The sequence below is a fragment of the Miniopterus schreibersii genome (assembly GCF_964146895.1).
Source record: "Miniopterus schreibersii genome assembly, chromosome: 12".
Lineage (NCBI taxonomy): Eukaryota > Metazoa > Chordata > Mammalia > Chiroptera > Miniopteridae > Miniopterus > Miniopterus schreibersii.
Genome location: NC_138112.1, coordinates 65,472,944 through 65,491,287, shown reverse-complemented (window position 1 = coordinate 65,491,287; position 18,344 = coordinate 65,472,944). Strand labels below are relative to the sequence as shown.

General features: G+C 39.7%; 1 protein-coding gene across 11 annotated transcripts in view; it reads right to left on the bottom strand.

Moving 5' to 3' along the window:
• Positions 1–18,344, bottom strand: part of CTNND1 (catenin delta 1) — a 43,774-nt gene extending 25,430 nt beyond the window's left edge. For 8 of the 11 annotated variants that reach the window (XM_081155277.1, XM_081155273.1, XM_081155280.1 and 5 more), the window contains exon 1: positions 18,106–18,343. The gene's annotated coding sequence lies outside the window, so the exon portion shown is untranslated. Of the gene's footprint in view, positions 1–16,206; positions 16,348–18,105 lie in introns of those variants that run through there. The other 3 variants (XM_081155284.1, XM_081155282.1, XM_081155278.1) reach the window with 3 other exon arrangements.

Here is an 18,344-nt window from a genome sequence, read left to right as displayed (position 1 = left end):
GGAAACAGTATCTTTTCCTATCTTCGTGGCTTTAAAAGCTGACCATTTGGCTCTAATTTGGAGAAGAAGACAGCACAGTTAAGTAGAGAGATCAGATTCCTAGACCTAAAAGCATGGGGAAATTTTCTGCCTGAAAGAGGGTAGAAGCAGAGGCTGTATAGGAATTCAGAAGTCTGGTCCCAGTCCTGGCTCTGCCACTAGCCAACAATGGCAGTAAGTCACTGCCATGTTCTCATCTGTAAGAAGCCAATACCACCAGCCCAATCTAACTCAAGAGTTGCTGTAAGGATCAGGTGAGATAATGTATGTTATACAAACACGAGGTATTAAGTTGTTTCAAGAGCTAGTTTCTATCTTTCAATTACATTATTTAATGGTAATGCCTCAGTCCAAAACTATTTTGTGAACTAGTAGATGAAATTAACTAAATCAAGAGCATAACTGAGTTCTAAGGAGTGGATGAGCTGGTTTCCCTACTCCAACTCTATTTACTAGGAGGTCCACCTAGACCAGTGTTTCTGGGTCACAGGTGCTTCTCTAGTGCCTGGCAGTCATCATCACGTTACACTTCTACTATAAGTTCTTGAATCCTTATTTGCAGTTTATTACCTAGGAGAAAGTTAAGGTGTAAAGAACTAACAATTACTGAATGTTTATTATCCTGGCAATCCTTACAACAACCCTAAGGAAGTTTTACTGCAAATGAGGAAACAGGTTCTAGGTGAAAAAATTACCCAAGGTCTCAGGAAATAGCAAATTTGGAATTTAATCCCAGATCTAAGCCATTCCACAGTCTGTGTTCTCTTTCTACTGCATGCTGTCAAGTCCAAAAAATACAAGTCCAGTATAAGATGGATGATCCAGCCCCTCTCCCCTACAACCCTTGAGAGTACTTTCCCCCAACATCACAGGAAAGGGGGAAAAGAAAAGATTTCCATTTATCTCCAAGGTAAAGGGTCATCCACATGTCTACATAAAAGATATGTGGGGCGGATGAAAATAAATGGGAGGGAAAAGGAAGTATACTTGGGGGAAGAGAATGAAGGAATCAAGCAAGCTATAAGTATACTGCATCATAACCTGAGACTTAAGGAAAGATCCTTCTCCATGCCATATACATAATTTTACACACACACACACACACACACACACACACACACACACACACATATGCTCTATAGACCAGAACCTGCAAGCAAACCATTAACTGACTTTGGTAGTTAGAGTCAAGAAGATCTTATGAGTACAGGCCAACACAACACCTGTTCAGGTTTACCACTTAGTATTTTCAAATGGATTACACTTGCTCTCACTAAAAAAAAAAAAAAAAAAAAAAAGACCATCAAGGAACTCCCAAAGTGAAGGAGTGGGGTAGGGCACATAAAGTGAACCTTGCTACTCCCCTAATACTAGATTTTCTGAGAATAACTGGTTTTACTCTTAACAAGTCATAGGTTCTATGAGTCTATAGCAAGGCTCCAGCATTCAAGCAATGACAATGGTAAAAAATCAGTCTTTTCTGTAAGAATTCCAAACCAAAAATAGTTAAGTTGAATCAAGTACCCAGAAGGACCAAACAGTTGGACAATGCCAGCCAGGTAGCAGGACAAAAAAAATCACTTGCCGGTAGCACGGTCCCTGGAACGGTTTGTTCTACTGTAAACTGGTGGTAGAAATGTTATTTGGAATTATGATTCTAAGCAATTAAAAATATAGACTTTGGAATCAAACTGACTGGGTTCAAATCCCGGCTTCATTGTTTCTTAGTTATATGACTTTGGGCAAAGTACCACAATCTCTCTAAACTTCAGTTTCTTTTTTGTAAAGTGGAAGAAATAAAACACACTGGGTGGTTGTGAGGATTAAAAGAGACAATCCACATAAAGTACTAAGAAAACTGTCTTGACACACAGAAAGCTAGTAATATTGTTACTAATACAACAAATAATAGTAGAAATAGCAACACAAGGGACTAGAGTTTTGGTGGTGTTGTAGGGCTTTTGATTAAACCAACTTATCTCCACATGCTCCCCTCTCCCATCTACAGTTGTCCTGTAGACTACAAAATTCTTTACACTCTCAAAGGGGAAAACAAAATCAAACTCTGGACTAGGGGTCAAAAGACCTGGGTTCAAGTCCTGACTCTGCCAAAAACTAGCTGTGTGAACATAGAGAAGTTATAACCCCTGTAAGCTTCAATTTCTATTACTTTTCAGAGTTTAGCTTAAATGGGCTAAAATATGCAAAACTTTAGGCTGGGTGACTCTGAACTTCTCTGTACCTGCAGGTAATTCAGGTAAGTATATCCAAAGACATGGCGAGAATTAGGCAGGCAAGCCCCTGAGGAAAGAGAAAAAATTATTTATCCTGAAAATTCTAAACTTCACGAAATAGTCTTTGGGTTTCTTAGGGAAAAAAATTTATCTTCTGTTGCCAGCCCCAAAGTCAGCTTTCCTCCTTTCTTCCTATTTATTCATTATGAAATCAAAACCAATGTCACAAAGTTATGCTCTCCCTGTAAAAGCAATGATAAGCAAAACTCCCTTCCACGTCATCCTAGGGATTTTAAATGGCTTTTTAAAAATATATTTTTATTGATTTCGGAGAGAGGAAGGGAGAGGGAGAGAGAGATAGAAACATCAACGATGAGAGTCATTGATCGGCTTGCCTCCTGCATGCCCCCGACTGGGGATCAAGCCCTCAACTCAGGCATGTGCCCTGACCAGGAATTGAACCCTGGTCTCCTGAATCCTAGGTCAATGCTCAACCACTGAGCCATACCCGGCTGGGCAATGGCTTTTTTAAAAGCACACTGAGCCCCCTCCTACTGAAGAATACTGACCAATAAAATATAGCACCTCTAATACTACAGTACTGTATTACATAACATTCAAGCCAAGAAAGGTAGGTCTTCTAGATACCTGAAAGGTATTCATTTGCCTTAACTGGCATTTGCCCCAAAATTTGAAGCAATTATTCTTGTTCAATCATGCAGGAAAAAAATGCCATTTTACTTTTAAAATAAAGGAATATATTTTGTCAATAGCTTTTCCATAGCTTATCACAAGGAGTGCTTGAACCTCAGTCCAAAACCTAAGTAACCACAGCTCCCACCGGATGTTCTACCATAAGAAGCTTGGTCAGACAATTCTAGTATTTCTTCCTTGGCTGGGAAGTCTTACTCCTGCACTAACTCTAAAAACCTGGAATGATTTGCATTAAAACTAAAGAGAACTCTGCTCACTTCACAATCTCTTTTCAACTGAGCACTTCTCAGAGTTACTAAACTGATATTTTGGAAATGGCCTTGTTTAGGTGTTAGCAATGTCTGTACTTCCCTGTGAATTTTTATGCTAGTCCCTCCTTCTCTCCTTAAGAGCACCCAAAAGGTTGACTGAAGGAGTTTCACTTTTACCAAGATCTCACTGTGTCCACCATGAATCTCTCTGATGACTTAAGGAAGTCTGGCAATGAGTGACACATTCTGATTGGTGTTTCAAAGAAAAGAAGGAAAATAAATACATAAAAGTTTTTAAAATATTCCTTGCTACAAGGAGGTTGAGCTGGCCCAAAGTTACCTGTCAGGATTTAAAGTTTTACTATGACTTACCAAAAAAAAAACAATCACCTCCACCATCTTAACCCTAAATTCAGAAACCAGATGGAACGTTCTTCTTGCTCTCTTTTCCCCTCCCAAGTATTCTGGGAAACCCCCCAAACCATATCATACTAAAATGGCTAAATGCTGGACTGGCTTTGAAGCAAAGGAAGGGTGTGGCTCTCACCTGGTGAGGGGGCCCAGGACTGAAAGGGTATGGAAAGAAACAAAACCTGCTTCTCTCTAGAGTATGTATGACACACACACAAGACTGGTCTAACAAGTCCTTCTGATCTCTCAGGCCAGGCCTCCTCCTCTTCTTCCCCCATTACCCACGTGCCTCTCCAAGGCCCTCCACTGAAACAGATTACACAAAATTTCCTCTCAATCCTGAGAGTCTGAGACACACTAAGTTACTTACCTGGATCCCTGTAGCAACCCTGCCAAAGGCGCCTCACTTAGCCTTATAAGGAGAAAGCAGAGCTTTAGGGAGAGGCCGATAAGAAAACAAAGATAAGAGGGAGGGGCAAAAACGGAGGGAGGTGTCAGACTGGAGGAAGCGGAGAGGCCAATTGCCTTTCTCCTTCCTATTAGAGGGAGAAAAAGAGAGGGAGGTCAGGTACACAATGGGCAGTGACAAAACCTAATCAAAATGGAAAGGTATTTATTTAACTCTTGTGTCATAAAAGAGAAATCCAAAAATTAACTAGGACACCTTATACCCTTCCCTACCCTAGGGGAGAAAAATATTTTTCATGGAAAAAAAACTTAACCTTAGGGTTTACTAGAAATCACCCAACTGAGCTCACATTCCTTTTTTAAAGAGGCAGCTTCTCACCAACCACCCCCCTTACTTTCTATCTACGGCATTTCCACCATCTCTTTGGCCATCACTTGAAGATCACTTAGAAAAGTTGGAAGTATGTAAATGAATCATATTTACACAAACCTGTTCCTCAAAGCCCCTTGAAAAGAGCAACAAGACACCCCTTCCATCAGGTTTAGAATACAGTCCCTTCTGAGACAAGCAACAAAGAGAAAGAAGGTGTGAGTCTATAAGGAAACCAGAGGAAGTGTGAAGGTTCTATTTCATCTATAGGACAGAGCTGAAGAAAATGTTTCTCCCTATCTAAAAAAAAAAACAATCTGACCTTACAGGGGAAGAAAAGTTGTGAGATGTTAATTATTAATCTCTCCCTATAAGTTATCAAACATAATATTCTCAACAACTTCTGAGGTAATATTGGCCCCTTTTTTATTTATTTTTATTTTTTTGGGAGGGAACATCGATGTGAGAAACATCAATTGGTCACCTCCTATACATGCCCAAATCAGGGATCAAACCCACAACCTAGGTATGTGCCCTGACCAGGAATCAAAACCACAACCTTTTGGTGTACAGGACAATGCTCCAACTGCGTCACCCAGCTAGGGCTTTTTTTTTTTTTTTTTTTAATTCGTCCCTTTTTAATCTATGTATCAGAAGCATTCAGTATCCTGCCCAAGTCCATATACCAGTAAGTGCTGAAAAAACATCTGTTCTATTCCAAGTCCATGTTCCTTCTGGACAAAGTGAAAACAGTATGAACTTTCTATGCTTCTTGTGGTTAAAAGTCATTTTAACTCCAATAGAGTTGGGAGAGGAGGAGAGGGAGGTGAGAGAGGAGGTGGTGGAGGCGGCTAGACGTTTGGTCTTATCTTCACTTTAAAGAGCAAGACCATTCTCAGTTCTGGGGAAGAATAACTTGCAATCTACCTCAGATTTCCCATTTTATAAGGAACAAGAACTCAGGAGGGATGGTATAAGGGACAAAAGTAATACTACTATGTACAAATACAAAATTTGTACAAAGTCATTTAACTTTCCACTGGAAGGCCTGTTCTAGAAATCTGGCTATATGCCATACTCTCTAATCACCCCCACCTCAAGAAAGAAAATCTAATCACAAATATCCCTCTCTCATATTTAATGTGACATCTCACTAAACCAAATGCAGAGATCAGAGTTGGGGTGGAAAACAGAAGGAACTAGAAGCAGGGAAGATTGTGCTAGCCAGCATCAGAACAGAGGGGAGGGATTGTTCTAGCGGTATGTTAGCAATCTGCCTCTAGGGCAGCTGTCCTCCCCAGCAATCAAAGGCCGGTTTGTGCGTAGGTGCTCAGGGGCTAGCCAGCTTGGCAGTTTAAGGACTCCCGTCACCCAATCCACAGTGAGAAAAGATGCCCATGTCACAGCTGGAATAGAGGGCAGGGAAAAGACAAAACAAGGGGAAAAGGGAAGGAGGAGGGGAACAGAAGTACTACAGGTGCTCTTTCAGTCTAGATGGGGAGGGGGAATCCCAGAACACTACCAACCATTCCCTAGTTATGTGCAAGAGAGACTTGCCAGTACCTCTTAATACTGAAATCGAAGAATGGGTAGGTTTCTCCAGCTCTGGATATAGTAGGGTGCCAACTGAAAGGATGAGACCTAAAATGTGGGGCCCCAGCAATACCTTTCAGACCCAACAAAGTATATGCAATACGTACAGTTTAAAAAGTTATATAAATAAACATCTCTCTCTAGAATTCCTTTCTTAATTAAATCCTAAAGATCTATAAATAATAGTAGCACACACAAAAAACTCAGTGAGATCCCCAATGCTAAGAGATGGAGGACATTTATATAACTCAAGTGCTAAGATGCAAAAGGCCACAGTCAGAATTCACACTCCCTAACCCCTTAGAGTAGCAAGATGCTCTGAGATCCATTAGACACACAAAGGCTGCTCTCTTCTCAGTAGAGTCCTGCAGCAGAGCTCCTCTCCAGGGACAAAGAGATTTCACAGGAGAACCACAAAGACATCGCCCCTCTCCGTTTCCCCACTCCCAGCTTTCTCACTTCCTGTCACAGTAGCACCAGACCACAGTCTCCCAGAAACAAACAAATACAAAGTGCTGGATTCTGGGCTGCAGGCCAACCGCATTCCAGGGCATCCTGTCTACCAATCACCAGCCAGAGCTCCCACTTTGCCCTGCTCAGTTCCTTATCATGTTCGGGGAAAACAACCCTCCTCCCTGTCCCAAGCCAACACTGCATAGGACAAAGCTCAGGCCTTTAAGAATCATCAGAAGGATATTGTGTGTGGATCTAGGGTTTGGAGGGGGTAAGGGGATTTTTAAGATTCCTACTTGGCAAGTTTCTTCACTTTGGAGGCACTGCACTGGGGATTTTAAAGCTACTGCTGCTATTATACTCAGCTCAGCTACATGAAATACATCCCAAAGAAAGCTTCATCATGTCAATCTGATCTCCAACCTGGATTCAATCAATGGAATATTCCCAGCTGGAGAACTACTTTAGGACACATCCTCTGTCACCTTCTCCATCACCCATTTCCACTGTCTTCAAGGTCTTTCAGACACTTTTCCCTACAAGCATGAAGCTGATTCCTAAGAGGCCCCACAGAGAACAAACAAAGGCAGCCAACTCCACCCTACAAAGAGGCAGGATATAGGCACCAGCAGGTGCTAGGAGCAAAGTTCCCCACTCCCCTAGGGAATGAGAGAAGGACCACTAGGAATTGCACAGTAGCCCTGGCAACAGAGGTCAAGTCAACAACCTCGTCTTTTTTTGCTCACCACTCCCCCACTTTGGGTCAGGGGCTGTAGATTTGGCACCTCATCAGAAAAGAGAGCCTTCCTTCCTAGTAAGGGTCCTCAGCTGCTTCCAAGAATGGGATAAATGATACATTTTTCCATTATCCTGTACAAGCCTGGTGGACCTTAGCCCTAAGCCCCAGAAGCAAAGATGCAGACAGAAGTCAAGCTGTTAGCCAGAGATTCTTGAAATCCTAACTAACACCATTTGCCCAAAGGGCTCAATTCCCTTTGCATAGCACAAGGCTCAGCACAGAATTCTCCAAACAGAGGGATATTCCAGGCAACTAACTAGTAATATACTATCATCTTTTCTCCTCCCTTTCTTCTTCCTAGATTCCTTCCCCTTCTTGGCTCTATTAAAAGTACTCTGGGCTAAACCCTGATTTAGACAGTACATGATGCAAAAGGAGCTAAGTCTAAAACAGCATAACTTAGAAGAAATTAGTCCACGTCTGGATCTAACTAGGCAGAAATATACACAATAGTCAGCCATTCTAGGGCTAGATAGAAAAGGGAATATTTAGCAACACTATGTTCATTCATAGCCCAGGCCAAATTAATCAGTCAATTAAGTACTACAGTGGGAAGTGAATACATAAAAGCAAACAAAAATAGTAGAATCTAGCAGGGGAGCTTTCTGGGATACTTAAAAAGAGAGAGAGATGTAAAAGACACACCCCAGAAACACAGAACTGGACACACCTAGATCAATGCTGCTGCTCCAAAAGGATGCTTGACAGGTTCTCTGCCTCAAACTGAGGTGAGACAGAAACAGAGTGCTGACTCAGAAATATAGTCACCCCAGGGTATGAGGGAGGAAGGAGACCAATATAGCCAACTGATTACAATTCAGCATGACTTCTCCAGAGGTTCTGGTTCTAATTGTATCTCTGTTTGCAGACATATTTGGAAAATCCACCAAAGGAATAATGAATGGGTAAGAAGAAAGTCAATGGAGGGGCCCAAAGACTTAAGCTGAATACTTAATGGTTTGAAAAGCATGAATCTGCTTTGCTAACTTTCCACATACCCTTTTCTCACTAAATCAGGCCCAAAGCTGAAACAGCTAGGGGGAGGGGAGGCAGAGAAAAGAATGTGATTGGGAAAGATTTAGCTACATTCCAACTAGCCAGCATCCCGCATAGAATTAAAAGTGCCTGAGAATCCAATCCCACTACGTGAGAGATGCTGGAACTCCGCTAACACACATCAAACCCCTCCACTACCCACCATCCCCCACCCGCCACACTCTGAAAAGAAGCGTAATTGAGATAGCTTGATGAAGGCACCAGCTGTTTCCACCCCTCTCCCTTCCCCCAACTCCAGAGACCACAGTTCAAACTCACATCAAACACTTAATACAATTGACGGGCCAGTAGGAAGGAGAAGCCTGGACTAAAATAGCAGGAAGAATGCCAACTGGCCCCACTTAGAAGGAATGTTTTCTTGGCTCAATTTAAAAATAAGAAACCTTTGTCATCCACTCCCCTCTGCCCAATTATGTTCTCTTTTCCAAGATCTACCCCTCAGTGTCAAATGGATTTCAGTTTTTTCTTAACAATTCCTTGATATATTTTCAAATGTCAGAAAATACAGGGGCAGTACAAGGTTGAATGTAAAATAATAATATCTGGGAGACTGGAAGGCTTCCTGGACTGCAACAGCCAAACCTAGTACAGGGCTCCCACATAAGGGCAACGAGACAGGAGCCCACACAGCCCTTCTCGGTGTTTCAAGTAAGGAAAAAAGGGAGGGAACATTATGTTTCCACACTTGAACATTAATGGTAACCCGATTTCTCAAGGCATGGGTGGCCAGTTAAAAGTATTAACTTGGTCAGCCCCTCCCCACCCACATTCTAAGTTGACCAGAGTTAGCCAAGGAGGAAGGGAAAGGAAGCCAGAACTTCCTTTACAGACAGGAAGTAACACTGGCTCTTCCTGTGGAGTTTTAAACAAATTGTCCAGTTGAGTTTCAATGTTAACATCCTCTCCTGAATTTATTCCACAATTTCAAAATGGAGAGGGGAAATGGCGGTATCTAAAAGTTTCCCTTCCCCCTAACAGACAAGTCCTCCATACTATGCTAAGTGCTGGCATAACCCCCAAATCAGGTGGTAGCTCCTGTAATTCCAAAACAATACAGGATATCGTGGCAGAAAACTTGAAATTAGCACCTGCTCACCATGTCCACTACCACAAGCTCTTCTCCTCTACTCTGCATGCCAATTAAGTGTCCACACACCTGAGAAATCATATAGCTATGTAGCTTAAATCAAATGTTTAGGTTTTCTGGTCCTCAAACCTGAATGATAAGACTTACCTGGAAAGCTTTTTTTTTAAAAAATACAGTTCCCCAAATCTCTCTCCATCCCTCATACCTCAATTTCTGGAGAGAATGCCTGTAAATTCATAGTTTTAAAATGCCCTCAAAATTACTCTGATAGTCAGCTGTTGGGAACCACTGTACTGCCTATCCCTGACAACCCTCTGACTACTACACTCCTCTTGCAGAAAGGGCACTGGTTATAAAATACATTATTTGGGCCTAATTTACTGTTTACCAGACAGCCTGGGTCATTATTAAATGTGAATTAGAGGCTCTTACAAAGCACCGATTTAAATATAAGGACAGATGGAATGGCACAGTCCTAAATCCTATATTCTAGATTCGGAACCTAGAAATAACTGTCTCCCTTTGGAATCCTGAGTTGCTACACTGGAGTATATCCCTATTTACATTGGTCAAAAAGATTATTTTTAAAATGACTTAGTTTAACTTTCCTCCAAGGAACAAAGAGCTGTGCCACTTTTTGAAAGATTGGTTCAATATTCCATCCCAAAAGAAGTCCAAAAGTCCTAAGTCTAGCACTTAAGATCCTAGATAATTCTTGCCCGGTTGACAAGAGAAATAACCAAAACCTCTGGATCCAAGTGTTACCCCCAACACTTATCCAAGCAAGTCATTTTAACTTCTGGTTTGAATAAGATTAAGTGAGTAGTGAAATGTTTTTAGAAAAACCTTAAAGAGAAATATTTCCCACAAGGTAGCATGTGAAACTAAAGATTTAGGAAAGAAGACTGGACTGGAATAAGAAGATACTTTCAAGACAACTAAAAATGTCTATAAATGCTGACATAATACATATCAAGCAGTTATTTTAAAGCAACTTCAAAATTTGGGGGAAATCTATGATTGCCTAGAATATTTCCTATGCAAGATGACAGTTACCTGACCAAAGAAAAAGGAAACGGAAGGGGAAAAAAGAAAGTTTCATGATTGAGGTCACCTCCTAAGAATGATATTAAGTAACATGATGACAACTAGATAGGTATAATTAAAGAGAAGAACAGAGGGTAAACAAGGTCAAGTTCCAGGGCTAAACTCCAAACGAGAGAGAGAGGGAGACAGAGACTCCTTCACCTCCTTCACTGAGGGACAGACTAGCTAAACCAGAAATCTAGAGAGGGAAAGTGAGAATGGATGATTCAAGACACAAGTACTCTGGTCATCAGAAATCCTTTTACTTTCCCATATGCAGTTACCACAGAACACCACTAGTTGGTGCTTCTTCTTCAAGCCCACCAAAGTTGACCAGGCCAAGTAGTTCAGTAAAAGCTTTCATAACCCTTACTGCTTAAACATACATATGGAAAGGGAAAAAAGACATACAGTTAGTTATCAGGAATGATCATCTCTCCCAATGTGCAAGACAGAAATATGGATATGGTGACCTATAAAGTGGTCCCTGAAAGTTATTAAATCCCAATGATTAGGGCTTTGGGAAACCAGGAGTTTTTTGGTCAAATAAGCAAAGGAAAAGCAACAGGTAGGTAAACCAAACCAACAAATGTATTCAAAAGGGAACTGTACCAGATCTAGTTTGTTACTTCTCCTGTTCAAAGAAAATTGACTATGAAGATAAGAAGGCGGAGAAACAGATTTCTCTAGGGAAGAAAATTTTGATCTCACTTCCCAAATACATATAAGCATATTATTCTCCAAGACAAGGGTCATCAACCTATGCAAAATCTGCTACTCTGCAAATTATCTGCTGACTATACTCACATGAACTTCTGCATTGGGATGAAGATGGCGGCTAGGTCAGATGTTGCCTCAACTCCTTACAAATACACAAAAGTTAACAGCTATTGTCTAAGAGGTCTGAAGTGAGAAGACAACTTTCTTTGTACTGTATAGTGCATGATGAAGTCCTATATCACTCTCCCCTTCTCCCCAACACACATCCATTGGACCTCTCTAAATAGGTCTACTTCTCCCCACATCTCTCTTGTTCACTGGTAAAAACCAGCCTCAGGGCTGCTGAACTTTCTACTCATATCTACATGGCTCCACCCTAATTTCACTTAGGTCTCTCTCACACATACCTCTAAGTGAGGCCTTCTCTGACCACTCTATTAAAAAGCCTCACCCTCCTCCTTGCACTTATTCACCACCCTACATATTCTGCTTCATTTTTCTCAATAGCATACTATGTACTTGTTGCTTTTTTAATCTCTTTCAATTAGAATGTAAGCTCTGTGAAGTCTATTTGGTGCATATACTGTTTATTCCACTGCATGGCATACAGCAAACTCTCAAATTTCTTTTGAATGAATGAAGATGTTTTACTTTTTCAATGAAAACAAACAGTTAAATTTTAGAAAAATACAGCAACTTTGCTTCATTTTCGTTGCTATAACCTTTTTTTCTAACTGTTATCTTAGGTCCATCAATTGGGGTCTCCTGTAGCCTCACCTGCAGATTTGACTGACCTTCAAGAGAGAAGACATTCAAATAGCCAACTCTGCCCTGATTTAACAAAGTAGTCAATGGAGAGCAGAACAGCAGAGGGGTTACAGAGCTCCCATTCCAACAAAGAAACAGTGGAAAGAAATCAGATTGGCACCAACTTCTCCTTTAAAATAGACTAGTCTATTTTAAAAGTGTGCTGAATATACACCAGCTACTTTATTTCAATGAGATTTATTTCACTTGCAATGAACTGTAGGTGCTTTGATAAAGGTATTGAAAAGTTGACCTAGTTTCTATAACAATGTCCTATGTCCACAACCTTCAGAATATATTCTGGTTTCTTAAAATACGAGCTCCCTAAAACAAAAATCTTTTCACTCCACTAAGAGAACTCTCAATGTGCTACTGTATTCCAATATAGAACAACATGGGAAGCACACACAAAACTGATATTTACTCTGGGAAAAGCAAATTTCATTTGCTCTACCGTCAAATGAACCAAAATGAGTAATTCATTAGCAAATGTGAATGAGATTGAAAATCAAAAAGATAAAAACTAATCAGAATAAAAGAGATCAATATTCTTGGATCACAACAATTAATCCTAATCTAGATCTAACTGAAATAAACCAGAAGCAGTATTCTAATATTTGTACCTTTAGCACATGAGTACGATTTATTCTATAATAAGAATCAGAAACTTTTTCCATATTAAGTGTTAGTGAAGCAAAGCAACAGCCATAAAGATCAACAACCTAAGGGGAGAAAAAAATAGGGCAGGCAAAGGGAGACACCAGAGGACAGGAAAGCAAACAAAAAGGAGAAAATGTAGGGAAGTCAGTAGAGGAAAAAGTGGGTTAAAAAAATGTAGAGAGTTGGGTAAGGGAGTGCCAAGAGAAATTAGTTTAAGTACTATTTGGAACACTAATTTTATGGGTTTAGTATGAAGGAAAGGAAAAAAAGGAAGGAAAACTGTAGACCGGAAGAAACCTAGAAGTTTCCAAGCAAGGCTGCGTCTAACACATATATATTTCCCACAGGCCACAATTTGGCTTTTCCATAGAGAAGAGCAGACCCCTTTCTTAGCACACTTCTCACAGGAAGCACTGATGAACTCAAAATTTCTACATGTCTCAGTTTTGCAAATGTCCATAAATAAGGACTGAAATACAGAATGTTTCCTGAACATAAAAGAGGGAGATTTATTTCAAGAAAAGGGATAGTAAAAGCCTGCCTTCATTTCGATATAATTGTTTCCTGTACAACCACTCATAATGGAATGTTATCCTTCAAAATCCTGGTTGAACAAGTGAGACTTCAAGGTAAAGGATCTGGTTCAAAGTCAAGAGTAATAAACCCAAACTAAGCTTTTTCAATCCATTCTCTGCCAAAATTAAAGTTTACCCTGGGATGCTGGAGTTCTGTCTCTTAGAGATACAAAAAGATGATAGAAACTTGTATTGCTGTTTTTTTCCTAATGCATCCAAGGCTCTGAAGAAGTTACTGCAAGATATTCAAGCTTTGCCACCTGTTTTTCTTTCCCCACTCACACCTCACTTTATTAAGTTAGCCATCCATCCCCACAGCTCCCTTATTTTGGACAACCACACCCACACAACTCCCCAACTTGCCTATTACTAAAAATACTTTTTTCCCATTAAAAAAAGTTAGCTTATCCATCCAGGAAGCCCATTTATTCTGTAATATAAGCATCCATATCTACCACAGAGTCTCAGGTTTTAAGAGACCTTAAAGGGCATTGATTCCAATAGAAAAATGACTTTTGAAGTCATTTAAAGCATCCATTCTAATAGCAAGCACAAGTTATCCTTATAATGTCCCCACTACATGCCTGATCTAAACTGCCTACACCACTCGAGTCAGACTTAAGAACTCAATGGAGAAGAAGTGGCCCTAAAAATGGGGAACACTGTCCCTGAACAGGAATAGTAAATGTGGTCTATGTTCTCAATGCTTCATAGCCAATAATCAACAACATGCAATTCCTAGTAGAATTAGGAAGAAAAATTACTTCCAAAAATACATTACACAATATAACTAAATACAAATCAACCCATGCCCTTATTTCCCAGTTAGTTAGTTCTAACCAAAATAGTTGTTTTCCCTCCTTACAATCTCCCTGCCAGGCTGTCTCAATGCTATTAGAAACCTTGAAGGCAGCTGCATTTAGCCAGAACAACCCCTATTTCAGTTTCTCATGGCATTTAACCCCTTTGAGAGGGAAGAGAACATGAAATAACCCACAGATTACCTATGATTCATTCCTTTAGGCACATTTCTTATTACTATTAAATTATCCATGAAAATTTGGGTTCTTAAACTCATAAACTTCCCAATATACTTTGTGAAAAAAATTTCCTGAAGTTTCATGGCAGAAGCAGTGACCAAAACTACAGTGATGTCCAAACATATTTTCATTGAAACACTAACGTTCAAACTATCATCCCAAGCTTTTTATGTTTTTATTAACAAGTATAAAAACCACTCACTGGTGGTTGAAAACAATACTTCCCTGGTACCACCCTAATATGTTCAAAGTAACCAGTTCCTCTCCCCTAGAAATATCTACATTAAGGTATCAGTGGCTAAAGTTAATAGCTGTCTACATTGTGAAATGAACTGATGAGAGCCCTTACTTTTTTATACTATTCGTTGGGCTGCTTGCCCAGACAGGAAACAGAATTAAAGAAAATTTTAAATCTTCAATATTTCCAGAAATGTTACTTAAAAACGGAATGTGGAAGATACGTCAAAGGTTGAAACTACAGACTCCAGTAAAAGTTTCAAAATTACATTGCAATTTTATTAATCCGGGTGGTACGGCTTCCTATCTCAACTTCCTTTCAGCCTTCCCCACAAAGATCCCTCACTCATTTCATCACGTGCCTTATTTAACCAAGGCTTACTGAGCACCTCGGTATATACCAGACACTAAGATAGTTGTGAAGAGAATACAGAGATAAGATAGTACCTACAACACTCAAGCAGCTCACAGTCTAGAGGGAAAGACAAAAACAAATAGATAATTTTAATACAATATGATAAACATTTGAACTACCTGCTATAAGGCTCTGCCATGCAAATTAGCAGTATCATTCCAAACCACCTGCCTAAAAATTCTCTGGAAGAAATTTCACTGATAATCAAATGAAGTTTGAATCATTTTCAGTAAGTTTAAAAAATTAGGACAGCAATGGTGTGCATATGGAAAGATCTCTGCTCTAAAGATTGAAATAATATCCATTCTAGCATACCCAGCTCCCCATGGCTTTATGGAAAATGGATTTTTTTCTTAGGTTATTCCAAAAGGGACGGGGCTGGAAATCTAAATGAGGACTGACCCTCTGCAAAATGAAACAGCCTTGCCTCTAGCAAGGGCTTATTTTAGTCTGGCTCTTTTTTCTATTCTCTCTGGAGGATGGCAGTGCACTAGTGGTTAAGTCTGTGGACTTGGTTGATAGTCAGAACAGGGTATAATCCTGGCCTTGGCCACTCACAGGCAGTGAGATTTTCAGCAAACCTCAGCTTCTCTGAGACTCAAATTCCTTAAAAAACAAAAACAAAATCAGTTGTTGTGGGAAATTAAGTAAATAGTTTATGCAAAATGCTTAGCACAATGAGAAAAAAACAAGGGAGGGAGAGAGGCTGGCAGTTAGTAACGTACCAAAATAGAAGCAATAAATTATACAGAGCTAATCATTTCGTTATTCCAATTGAATAGTGATCTATACTTAATTTATTTGCACCCATTCCTAGACAGCAACTACCTCATAAACCTAAGGGTGAACTGCAATTACTGGGAGCTTTTTTTTTTTTTAAGATTTCCAATAGTCCCAATTTTTATACTAGCTGAAAGAACATGTTCTAGCCCCTCTGACTCTCCATAATTGGGACCCTATGAAAGGCACTACAACTCTAACCACCCACAAGATACCCCCACCTGGAACACAGACCATACCTAAATCGTATAACAAAGAAACCAACAGTATATAGGAGTCAAACAAGGAAAGAAAAATCTGCACATTTCATACTTATTTGTCATTTTTAATCCCAAAACCAAAATGAGGAGCAAAACAAAATTTTAAAGATTACTTGTTCACACCCCTTATTGTATTTCCTGAAAGAACTAGTAGAGGTGAAGTAAAAGACAATCTTCCATTTTATCATCCAAAAGGCTCTATAGTACATACCAGTCAAAACAATGCCTCAGTTCATGGAAATAGTCCTGGACGACAATTAACTAGGATGCTCACTGCAGCTACACAAAGCCCAGTACTTAAAGCTGGACCCAAATCACCACCATTCAGTCATCCAGAACCTATTTTCAAACTGCCTTTGTACTCCTTCTTCAGATTCCCTCATCCCTCCCCCTAAAGGTTGAGTGAGAAACTGACACTCTGGCAGCAATATGACCAACCCTTCAAAGATTCACCAAGAAACCTCCCTAGGCTGGAGTCGAGACAGAACATTTGAAAGAAAAAATAGAAAATATTAAATAAGAACTACAGCCCAACAGACTGTACACATTGTCTTTTTTCTTCCTTTTTAACTGCATTTGCTAAAATTATGAGATCTAGACATTAAAAATCTTACTGTAGCCCTTGCACAGATTATATTAAAAGAAGGAACAAAGTTGTTTCCTATGAAGCCACAACCTCATAAGAATGAAAGCATCTTGCAAGAAACACTCTTAGTTCTAGAAAAGAAATACAAGGAAGTATTCTAGTCTAAAAAGAATTCAGGTGGGGGAGCACAAAAATCAGAGATTATAGACACTTATCAGTTTAAAGCTAATGAGCAGCTTACATATTAAGGCCCATGTTGTTACAATTAGGGCAGCAACTAATCCGGCTATAATTTTCAGACTGATTCACATTTTCAAAGGGAAAAGGAAGAGAACACTCAGTTTTAAGCTACTGATGAGTTGGCTATATAATTATTTAGAATCAGTATTTTTGCAAGAATATATGTGCAAAAACAAAACAAATCTTAAGGTTAAATAAAGCACAGTCAGGGCCTTCAGCTCTTACAGATTTCTGATTTCACAGCAAACAAAAAACTCACCTCCAAAAAAGAACTTTCAGTTTTATTTAAAATAAAAATTCCCTTTGTGCTTTCTCAAATGCATTCTAAACACTAAATTTTGTATAGTATAAGTGTTTTCTCTCAGCCTAAACTTATTTAATCCGTGGCCCTTTAAGAGAGCACAAAGCTAAAAATATTTTCAGGTGTGTTGCCACTTTACTCAGGTGAACTAAAAAAGCATTAGAATTTCCTATCCCTTTCAGCATATAAACCAAATGTTATCGTTATTTTCAAACTGAGCACACAACACCTCCACAAATCTCCATCAAAGGTAGTTTTAGAAGAAAAGGGGATTACAATTCAGTTAACATGGACCCAATCTGTTTTCTTTTATAAGGCGAAGCAGGGAGGCAACGTCTAGCAGGAGAATGAGGCTCCCACCCACCACACCTGGAAAGTAAAAGAGGGATCCACCCAGGAATAGCAGGGCTGAAACCGATCTGGGCCGTTCAAACTCTCTGGGGAGAAAAACCACCACCGTTTAAGCTGCAAAGCTCCCTGCAACTTTCCACTTCCACAAATCTAATGATAAAAGGGGGAAAAAGTTTTGAAACATATGAAGAACCATATGTCTAACCAGCTTCCAACCCGGACAAATTCCTTTCCCAACCCACACACAAAATGCCAAAAAACAAAAAAGAAACCAACCTTTGCTTTGGGCTCGGAAAACACAAGTTTGTTAGCTTAATCCAGAAAAATATATAAAATAAAAGAACATACCAAAATGTAAATTTATGGAATTGCTCTCACCCCTCTGAATCTATTTATCTCCATTAGAGAAATCTAGAAGTTTGTTTCTGGGTCTTGCTATTTTACCTTTTTAAAATATAATAAAATTCCCCAAAGTAAACAGAAAGAAAAATTAATAATTGCTTAAAAGTCACCCGTCAGCATAGCAGACTCTCTCGTTTTGTAAATTCCCTCTGGTTACCGAGAGACAAAAATTCGACTTGGGTTATCCTCCTTTGCCCGTCTAAATACACATTTTTTAAAAAGGCACACACCTCAAATGTGGACTTCTATAAACCAGTCCTTTACGAAAGAAACCCAAGGCTTCGTCAATGTGTTGAGAAAGGCAAATCCAGCAAGGTAGTTGATTTTTCGCCACCTCTTCCTCCTTTCAGGATCTTTCCTGGTCTTCTTTCTCTCTCTCTCTCTCTCCCTTTTTTTTCTCTCAGATCCAACACCTAAAATGGAAGTTGCACCCAGCCAAAGGCTAGGGAGCCTGGGTGGTGACAAACTG